Source organism: Hydra vulgaris, chromosome 12, assembly GCF_038396675.1.
Source record: "Hydra vulgaris chromosome 12, alternate assembly HydraT2T_AEP".
NCBI lineage: Eukaryota > Metazoa > Cnidaria > Hydrozoa > Anthoathecata > Hydridae > Hydra > Hydra vulgaris.
In genome coordinates, this window is record NC_088931.1 from 66,580,001 (window position 1) to 66,590,842 (window position 10,842).

Genomic DNA, 10,842 nt, shown 5'->3' on the forward strand with positions numbered 1-10,842 from the left:
AGCAACATTTCTGTCTTAGTCTTGCAAATGTTCTCCAGAAATCACTTTAATACTTTCAAAATAAATTTCATAAGTTTTTAACTGAATCTTTTTTCCTTTCTGCTAAAAAATGAGGTTTGTAGTTTTTGTTTGGAGATTGGTTTAATTCTTCTAACTATTGTCCAACCAGTCTTCCTGCTATTGTAAGCAAGGTCTTTGAGTTTTTAACTAACAAGCCTCTTGAAAATATTACTACAGTCGTCCCCCGGTTAACGAACTTAATTCGGAGTACGAACTAGTTCGTTATCCGAAAAGTTTGTTAACCGAAACGCGTTTTCCCATAGGCCGCCATTAAAAAATTTTTAATTGGTGGATTTTGCCGAAATAATGGGGGAAAAAATTCAAAAAATTGTCCAATTTGATAAATAAAATAGGCAAAGGTGAAATGATTGAAACCTGAGATTTATGCACTTTTAAAAATTGAAACAAATTGAAATTGTGCATGAAAATTGCTTGTCAAAGTTTTAGAAAAAACTAAAAATTGAACATGAACATTGCTTATCAAAAAATGAAAATTATGCATGAAAATTATGCATGAAAAATATTAGTGAAACAAGAAAAGAAAAAAATGAAACAACAAAAGCACACCCAGCACAACCATTCACCTCCCAGGCTTCCATGACACTCACAAAACGGAGGGGGAAATGCTGGACGGCGCGCCCGACCTTCACGCGCGTGTGCACGCCATTTGGCGGTCCCGGTTCGTTAACCGAGTTCCGGTTCGTTAACCGGGGGAGGATTTTGGGCAAACTTTCGGTTCGTTAACCGAAAGTTCGCTAACAGGGGGGTTCGTTAACCGGGGGACGACTGTATTTTAACGGAGGAAATAGGCGGTAGGAATAAAAAAAACATTTTACTATTTACATATTGATTTTAATATTTACATATTGATTTTACTAGTTTTAATCAGCTTTACGTGAATAAAAGTTTGAGCAGCTTTTCTCAAACTTTTATTCACGTAAAGCTGAACAATTACTCAGGGTTGTTGGACTAAATTGCTTAGCTTTACGTGAATAAAAATTTGAGGGAGTTAACTAAAATTTTTATTTACGTAAAGCTGCACAATTACTCCAAAAACGCTGAGTAAAAGCAGTTGCTTTTTTTTATTCACGCGGCCTAATCTGATATAAAGTACAAACCGCAAACTGCAAACCGTTTTCTTTCTTCAAGGTAATTTTAACTTTAAAAACAATTAACTACCTGACTTTTACGTCAAGTTTACAAGCACCACTTGCATACAAGTGGTGCTTGTAAACTTAAAACTATAACAATAAGAAAAAAATAATTTTAAACAATTCGTGAAGACACGAGTTGTTTTAAGCAACTTTTATGAGGCCTAAAGTTCGATTTTTAAATTTAAAAATGAATTTCTTAGTTGCGTAAAGAATTGTTTTCAACAATTGGCAGAAATGCCTAAAAGCCAAAATATAAAAAGTTTAACACGTTTGCTGCCAACTACGAGTATACTCGTAGCAAAAAAACGCTAATATTTGGCCAACTACGAGTATACTCGTAATTCCACTAACATAATAAAAATTTAATTTTAACAATGTTTAGCTATGTTAATTGATATAATATCTTTTTTTTAACTTTAGAATAGATTTTAGAAATAACTAAGTTATAGACTTGTACTTCGTAAAGCCCCCGTGTTTTATATAAATCGGGATAAAGATATAACAAACTTAAAATATATAAAAGTATTATATGCTTAGAATTAAGGTTTTTTTTCTTGAAAACTATTTTAAAAACCTTTTATTCTACATGGCATATTTTAAGATATTCGCCAACATATAACGGACATAACGGAGCCAACATATAAAGTAGGCATTTTTTCACATACAACGCATTGATAGCGTGTTTCCTTACGTTTCATTTTAGAACAAACACGACAAGGTTTTGTGGGCAATTTCTTCACTTCATTTGGTGGTATAGCAGCCAAATAATGAAGTTTGTTGTTGTGCTCACCCAATAAATTGGTAACATTATTTCCCGAAATTTAAGCAAGGAGATTGCTTTATCTGTTCCATACTTGCAATTAAGACAGTAAGCATTAAATACAAATATATCGAAAGTATAGAAAGAAATAGCTACTTTTTTATACCATCTAGTGGTTTTTCTTAGACAGTCATAATAAGATACCATTTGATCAGCTCGATCAACTCCTGACATGCCTTTATTATAATCTCAAATTATATTGGGTTTAGCTTTCTTTACACCTCTTCTGTTCGTCACTTCAACCATCTCTGATGAGTGCATGTTGCTAATCATTAGAACGTCTCTTCTATCTTTCCATTTAGCCAAAATTACACCTTTCCTGCTTCTGCTCACGACGTCTCACTTTTTTAACTTAGCTGTTGTACAATCTTTTAGATTCGATTTATGATCACCTCTTAATGTACTGCATATGTATGTTTTTTCTGTTAACATATGTTTCGATAATTCAAAGGAATTATAGAAGTTGTCAGTATACAAGTGATATCCTTTTCCTAGAAAATTCTCCATTATATCTAAAACAATAGCTCCCATTTGACCCAACAAGTGCTCATCGGGAGTTGCCTCTCCCGAATAGATTTTTACTTTCATTACAACATTATTGAAAAACCAAAACATAAATCTAAATGCATCAAATACGTTGCATTGCTCTGCACTGCAACGATTGCTGTTACAAAACGCTTACGAGTATACTCGTAATTTGGCACTGGCGAAAAAAATTTCTTCTCCATTACCAAAGTACGAGTATACTCGTACTGATTTTTTTTTCTCCTTTATATTCAGAATAAAAAATGATTTTAAATTATGTTTGATAGAAAAAATGTTATTTATTGAAATGTTGATACCTAGCCTTGGCAGTGAGAATAAAACCAAGCAAAACAGATTCGGCAGAAATTTAATATCGCATAATTTACGGCTTGGCAGTGTAATAACGCCTTGCTAAAATAGGTTTGGCAGCAAAAGTGTTAAAATTGCAGATCCCCTTAAAAATTAAGCTGTTTAAATTAATGCAATGAAACATCATTTTCAAATAAACTTTTTTTTTTAATTCAAATTTAAAAAAAGAAACGTAAATAGCTGATTATACATGATTATAACATTTTCTCAAACATGATTCTGAAGGTTTTGCAAAAGCTTTTGATTCCGAACTTTTAGAGCATGATATTGAACTATTAACTAGATTTTTAATCATTTTTGAGCAAAACAGATAAATATGTAAAAAGATAATGAATATTTTTCATAAAATATAAAATATAGATGAAAAATGATTAAAGTTTACACTTGAAAAAAAAAAAACAAAAAAAAAACATACTTTAAGGTACAATCCTTTCTCCCCACTCCCCTGATTACAAAGGAACACTTGAAATTTGTAACTCTAAAACTTGTAAATAAAAATCTTTATTAGAAGTATACAAAAAAAGCACATGAAAAACGATCTTTAAGATTTTCTTATGAAAAATTGTAAAATTGTTACCATTCTGAAAGCCACCTGCAATATAAATTTCTATTTTCGTTTCTTTTTCTAAGAATGCTTTCTTCATAGATTTTTTTGAAATAAGAAACATTTTTGGGTGGGGTATTGTGGGTCAATATGTCAATGTGCTTTGTTCCGTTAAGAATCTAATGCTTATACAACAATAAATACCTTTAAAAAAAAGTTGGTATAAATTAGAAGTCTGAATATGTTTCTGGATTCATTTTTCTGGAGTCATGTTGCTATGAATTCCTTTAGATGATCGTTAAAGATCTAATGATATCATGTTTTTAAGTAAAACTAGCAGACAACGCAATTTTGAAGGATTGTTCATTGAATTTTTATTATATTAATATGTCATTTTTGTAAGATAATGAATCTCTAATATATAACACAAAAAATATTGGATAATTTTCAATTAAGCTTTTGCTTTAAATTTTTCCTTAAACATAATTTTATCATACTTTAACTGTTATAAGTACTTCGACTTTTAGATTTAAGTATCATATATTCAATTTGGAGAATTTTGTTCAATTTAATCTATATATTAAGAAAATTCGTAAAAATAAATTATGGAAATTGAACCACAAGAATGCTCTGCATTCCTTGGAAATTAGCTTACAGAGTTAGAAAAGATAAACTTTTTAAGATCAAATAATTTAAATATAACACATACTCCATGACTTCAGTCATACTTTACTATAAGTTGGTATATTTCTTTAAAAAATGACAAAAATGTAACCCCACAAAACGAGGTATTGTGGGTCTATAGAACACAACTCAAATTAGTGCTCCTTAGACATCTGTAAAAATTATGTATAAACTTTTTTTGATGTAATTTACTAAAAATGACGTCCAACCATGATTTTAAGATTGTTTTGCTATGATATAATTTTTGCTCAAAGTCAGAATTAGGTAAAAATAGGCTCAGATTACCCCACCCAACCCTAAAAACACAACTAATGACGTTACTGAAATGTTAGTTTTTTCAGCAAGCAATCATGATTTTTCGCCTATTAAAGACAATAAAAAAGGTTTTTTTCGTCACGCTAAATAATAATTGGAGTCTTTAGTTTGTAAGGAGTGATTGCTTTAGATCTTGGTAAGTTTATAAGTTTTTGACCTATCATAGTATTTTTTGCATAAGTCACAGAGTAGTCGAATAAGGAAAAGACTACTAGCTCCTCAGATAAGTATCCCAGGTGTTGTTCAATGGACTTGATGACTTCTACTCTTTCAAGGTCAGTTGATAGAGATTTTTTCATTAAGTAATGTAAATGCAGGTTTTTAGTTGGAGCATCAGCAATAATGACAGCTTGACGAAAGTACTTTCCGTAAAAAAGACAAATATACTCAGCCATTCTCTTAACCTTTTTTGCTTCTTCATCATTAAGTTTAAAGTAACTAGAGAGTAAGATTATTTCTATGTAAAAAATGACTAATGACATCCATCATTTATGATGGTTAAAATCAGCATTAGGGCTGGTAGATTAATCGGTATTTTACATTAATCGATTAACGATTAAATTTCGAAAAATTAATTCGATTAATTTTAGAAAAAATTTATATTTTTTATGATTTTATTTGTCTTTTAATCAGATATGATCTTAAAAAACATAAATTATCAACAGTATCATCGTTTAAGCTAGTTCTTAAATTAGTAACAAATAAACCAGCTGAACTAAAACTTTTTTCTGCTTCTATTGAAGACTGGGGAAGACTTAGCATGGCATTATAAATCTTTTCTAAAGAACTTGGCCTGTTTCCAGTGCTTTCGAGAACTGCAATTTCACGTTTAATTCATGTCAAAACTTCTTGAGGGGAAGATTTAAAAGCTATCCCTTTAGTTTTTCCTGCTGCTGAAGCTGTATTAGCTATTATTTCTGCTAATTCTTCACCTTTAGTTTTTTTTTAATGGTTCTTCATTACAAGTGTACTCTAACTCAGACTGATATGCTGCTTCTACTTCTTCATGTAGAAATAAACGTAGGTATATTTCTCAAGCAGTTTTAGCAATTTTGTTTTTATGTGAGTATTTCAAAAGATTATCTGTAAATTCTGAGTCTGATTTATAGTCAGCTAAGTTATGTAAAAACGACAGTAAACCACAGTAATATTACAATTTCTTCTTTCAACAATTCTCTCCGAGACAACAGTAAATAATTTTTGACCAATGTTAGTATTTTGTTCTTTAAGGTTTTGTAGTAAAAACAAAATAATTTTATCAGATTTTATCAGATCACAGTCTCTTTTCCCTAGTTCCATAACACTTAACTCTACAACATGTAGAGCCTGAACAATATCAGAAATGTGTTTTATTTCTTCTTCTTTTAAAATTAAATCTGTTCTAGATATATCAACAAGAGCCTTTGCAATAACATTTTTTAATTTTAAGAATCGTTTTAACATACTTATTAGCGAATTCCATCTTGTTTTAGTATCCAAAATAGGCTTGAGTTCTTTTACTAAATCTGTTCTACAAATACTTTGAAGGGAATTGTTTTTAAGAGGAGATTTTCTAAAAAGTTTGACTGTTTTACGAACCTTCGATATGATAATGCCATAGTCCTCATTAAACTGGATTTCCTGTGAACAGATATTACTTTCCTCATTCCAACATTCTTCAGTGTTGTTTTCATCATCAGGGTCGGAATCAGATGTTTCATTTTCAATCTCATCAGTCATTATTTCTTCTTGAGTTTTTTCTATTTCTAAGCATTTTTTCTTATAAAGAATATCACATACAGCAAGATGAATTCCATGGCAGTAGCAAAGTTGGTGTATAACTCCCATTTCTCGTCCCATTTTTTTCATTACTGATGCACCGTCAGTAACGCATTTAAAAACATCATTGATCAAATTTAAGCCAAATTCATTTAACTTCTCAATAACAATATTAACAGCTCTTTCTGAAGGCAACGAACCATTTACTATAATCATTCCAAGACCATAGTGACATTTGTCTGAACAATGTACATTGAGACATAAATACCTTCTTGTTTAACCAGAACTCCACTCATCAAGAGAAATTGAAAACATTTCTCCTTTTAATTTTTTTTCTGAAGCTCTTGAACAAATTTTAACTTAATTGAGTTTGCGTAGTTCATAACAATTGTCTTTATAGCATGTCGATCATCAGGGATTTAAGTCCTTGAGCTTTCCAGCCATTTTTAATATCTTTGGTATTGGCTAAAGTTGCAAAAGGGATACGATCAACAGCAATTAAATGAGCTAATACATCTTCAGCTTTGCTACCTATATTATTACAATAGGTAGCAATACTTGGCTGTATATTTTTAGACTTCTCTAAAATAACTTTTGTCAAATAAATTTTATGTTTGTGCTCTAAATGATACAAGAAACTTGAAGTTGATGAATGGAATTTAAGTTCAATTGAACAATGTTTGCACTTGTATGTTGATTTGCCTTTATTTTCCAATAAAAAGTGTTTTCAAACTTCAGAGCGGTTTTTTCCAAACGACATTGTAAATGGTGGTTAAGAAACGGCACTAAGAAAAAAGCATTGTTTTTGTTTGTTTATAATAATATTTGACCGGATGCCGGAAAATAAAGGCAAATCAACATACAAGTCAACACAAGTCTTGTACGTTAAAAAAACGCTTGTAAATGTTCGTAAAAATCTTTGAAACAAAAAAACGCAAAGTTGTTATATTAAAAAAAAATTAATCGATTAATCGTTTGTTAATTAATCAATTAATGGTTTTTAATCGATTAATCGTTAATTGTTTACCACCTCTAATCAGCATACCGAATGCAGAAACCGCTTTTAATATGTCCAGCGAAAACAAAAGAAGCTCCACTTCCTCACAAAGAAATGTTTATCTCTCTAAGTATTCCAGTGACTATTTATTTATTTTAAGTGTGTGTTGAAATAAAAAACTGTTTTGATCATGAGGCCAGTCACACACTCAAAGTTTTTTTTATATTTTTGTTAAGGTGAAATTCTCCCTCGAACCTTTTCAAACAGCTGAATCTTGGAGATTTGTTTGGACCAAAAATAGCATTAGACGTTGTTTTTATAAACAGCTCTAAAATATGATGTTTACATTTAAGTTGGAGTAGAGAACGACGAGTTTGCTTTTCAATTAGAGTTGCAGCTCCATTATACGTGCAACAACAGTTTGTTCCACTGTTTGTATTGTAAACAAGTGCAACAACAGATGCTTTTAATTGCCACTTATCAAGTAAGTCCGACACTAAAAAACATTGCGTTTGACCAGTTCTGTCGGCAATTTTAGAAGTACCGAGCAATTTAGTGGAAAAAAAGAGGTAGCCTTGCATACATAGCTCTTCCTTTTTTCCAGTAGCTTAATTAAATATTTTTTGTATTCTAAAAATTTTTTAATTTTTATTTTTTAATTTCTAAAAACTTAGGTGGAATCTGTTAGCTGATTTTGCTCTATGAATTGACGGATTAGAAAATTTAACATTATTTAAAGCTGCTCCATTTACTGCTAAATCATTCCCAAAACAAGTAGCTACTTTGCCTTTCACTTACACCAGATCCATATGCAACTGTATGCGTTTCTCTAACCAGCTCTCTTTTTGAATTTTTCAGCATTATCACATTTTGTAATATTTAATTTTTGCAATGCAGCTCTATTAAACTGTAGCTTTCCTACTTAAAAATTAAAAAAAAACAAAAACAAATAACAATCCAACGATTTATACAAAAAGAACGTCTGATCTTTTTAACGGCAATATTTTTTCTATAGAAATAGCTGAAATACTTATTGAATTTAATAATCGTTTTTTATCTGATCTGAGTACTGTCTTTTCAGCTTTATTTAATACATTATTTTTATAAGGCCTACCAACCTTTTTTTGTATGGGAGCCATTGCCGTCGTTTAATACAAGACTGAAGCTTGTAATATAAACACTGTTAGTAACTATAACTTTAGATAAAAACTTTGTAACATTAAAAAGATACAGAATACGGTTTATTGAAAACTTTATAAATTAAACTGTATACAGTTCAATTTATAAAGTTTTTAATGAGCCGTAAATTGTTCTGAAAAAAAGGGGTCAAATAAATAAGTATAATTTGCAGAACAATTTTTGTCTCAAAAGAACTGTCACGGAGAAAACAATCATTTTCATTCTCATAATTCTCATGATGAGCAATCTTATGGCAGCAAATCATTTGATTCTCATGATGAGAATCAAATAACATATACATAACGAAAAATAAAAGTCACATACTTCCAAAATTAAATCATAAAACCAAGATTAAATATTAAATATTTTCAATATATGTATCTGATAACAGAAACAAAAAAAATAAAAAGAGATATTTAAATTTCAACATAGCAACCAATAAAATTGTTGACTCATAAAAATTCTTGATTTATAAAATAGGATTTGAGTTTGTTTTTTAATTCGTGCTTTTTTAACTCGTAAAATGGACAGTTATTAAGCTTAGTTTGAAGGTAATTCCAGTCATTTATTGCAGAGTGAGTAAGGGAAGATTTGCCATAAAATTTAGTATTATAAGATGGAACGAATAATCCACCTCTATGTGAGATTCTTGTTGATTTAGTATGCATCTTTTTTATTAAAGAAAACCATTCACTAATAATAGATGGGAGCATATTATTTAGGCAGCCATGTATAAACAGGCAATTATCAATTTTGATGCGGTCATAAAAACTTAAGATTTGAAGATCTTTGTAAGAACTCTTAGTATGAGAATTATAAGGAAGGAATTTAATTATTCTTATAGCTCTTTTTTGAATAATATTTAGTTGTTTTAGAAAGGGTGACTTTTGTCCCCAAGATAGGCAGCAATATGTTAGGTGAGAGTTGAATATAGCAAAATGAGTTGACTATCTATATTATTGCATCTTGGTTTGAAAACTATTAGTTCAGTTTTATTACTGTTAAGAGATATTTAATTGGCATTTAACCAGTTGCAAAGTTTTTTGAGGTCATAGTTGACGTATTTGTTCATTTTTTTAATAGATTTACTGAGATAAACAAGATTTGTGTCATTAGCAAAATGCTGGACTCTACAGAATTTAAATGCTTTAGATAGATCATTTATGTAGATTATAAATAATAATGGTCCCAGTACAGACCCTTGTGGTACACCTATATTAATTTCACAAGTATTTGAGTTTGTTCCATTTATAGAAACAAATTTATTTCTATTAGTGAGAAATGACTTGAGCCATAAATTTGAGACACCTCTTATTATATTATATACAGTGTCAGTGTTACAGATCACTAAAGTATATAATATAATATATGTTAGTGATCTATTTTGCGGTGTACATATAACATTTTGTAATATATGATGGCATTATTGCTACCATTTTACATTACATGTTTTGTTATGTATTAGAGTATGTATGTCCCTAGTATACTAGCAATCGACAATGTTTGTCCACTGAATATTTGTATTAGGTATACCTAGGTATACTAGGTTTCACACAAGTATATACCTAGTATACACACAGTACTTTCAAACTAAACATAGTAGATTCTTTTTACACAAAGTAAATACTTTGCTCCCATTTACTAATACTTACAAGGATATTCAAAAAAGTTATAGCACAAAAAGTTTATTTATGTATTATTGGAAGCAGTAATAATACATAAATAATCATTTATACTTTACAGGTTTAGGATGGAGGATGATAAACTGTATCACAAGACAAAGAATGACATATGGTTAGAAGTGATTTTTACCAAAGAGCAAAGAAAACAAATTGTTAATTTTTGTCATAGCGAACCTACTGCTGGTCACCTTGGTAGAACACAAACTTTTTACAAGGTGTCAGAATGTTTTTAATGGCCAGGAATTTTCAAAGATGCAGATTATGCTGTATGTATATTACATCATTGTTATCAATATTAATATGGCATTTATATATATATATATATATACCATGTTATATATATATATATACCATGTTATAAAATACCATGTTATGTTTTAAAATATAAAGAAAATTTTAATAATTGAATGACAGAAGGTTTGAAACAAGTTCTCAAAACTTTAAGTTGTTCAAAATGTTAATCTATTTTACAAATAATAACACTTTTATAGAATATAAGTATGATTACTACCTGATACATATTTTAGTATTGCTATCATATCTGTAACCAATGTGTATCTATTTTTTTATAATGCGATAATGTATAATATATACATATATTATATATTGTATTGTGAAATTTTTTTAAAGTATGTTCTTAAATAATTCTAAATTTAAGTCCTGTGACCTCAGAATATTAATATATAGAATTTGTAATTTGCAAGTTACACATAACATAGGTTAAAAGCTGAGAAGAGTATCAGCACACAAATATG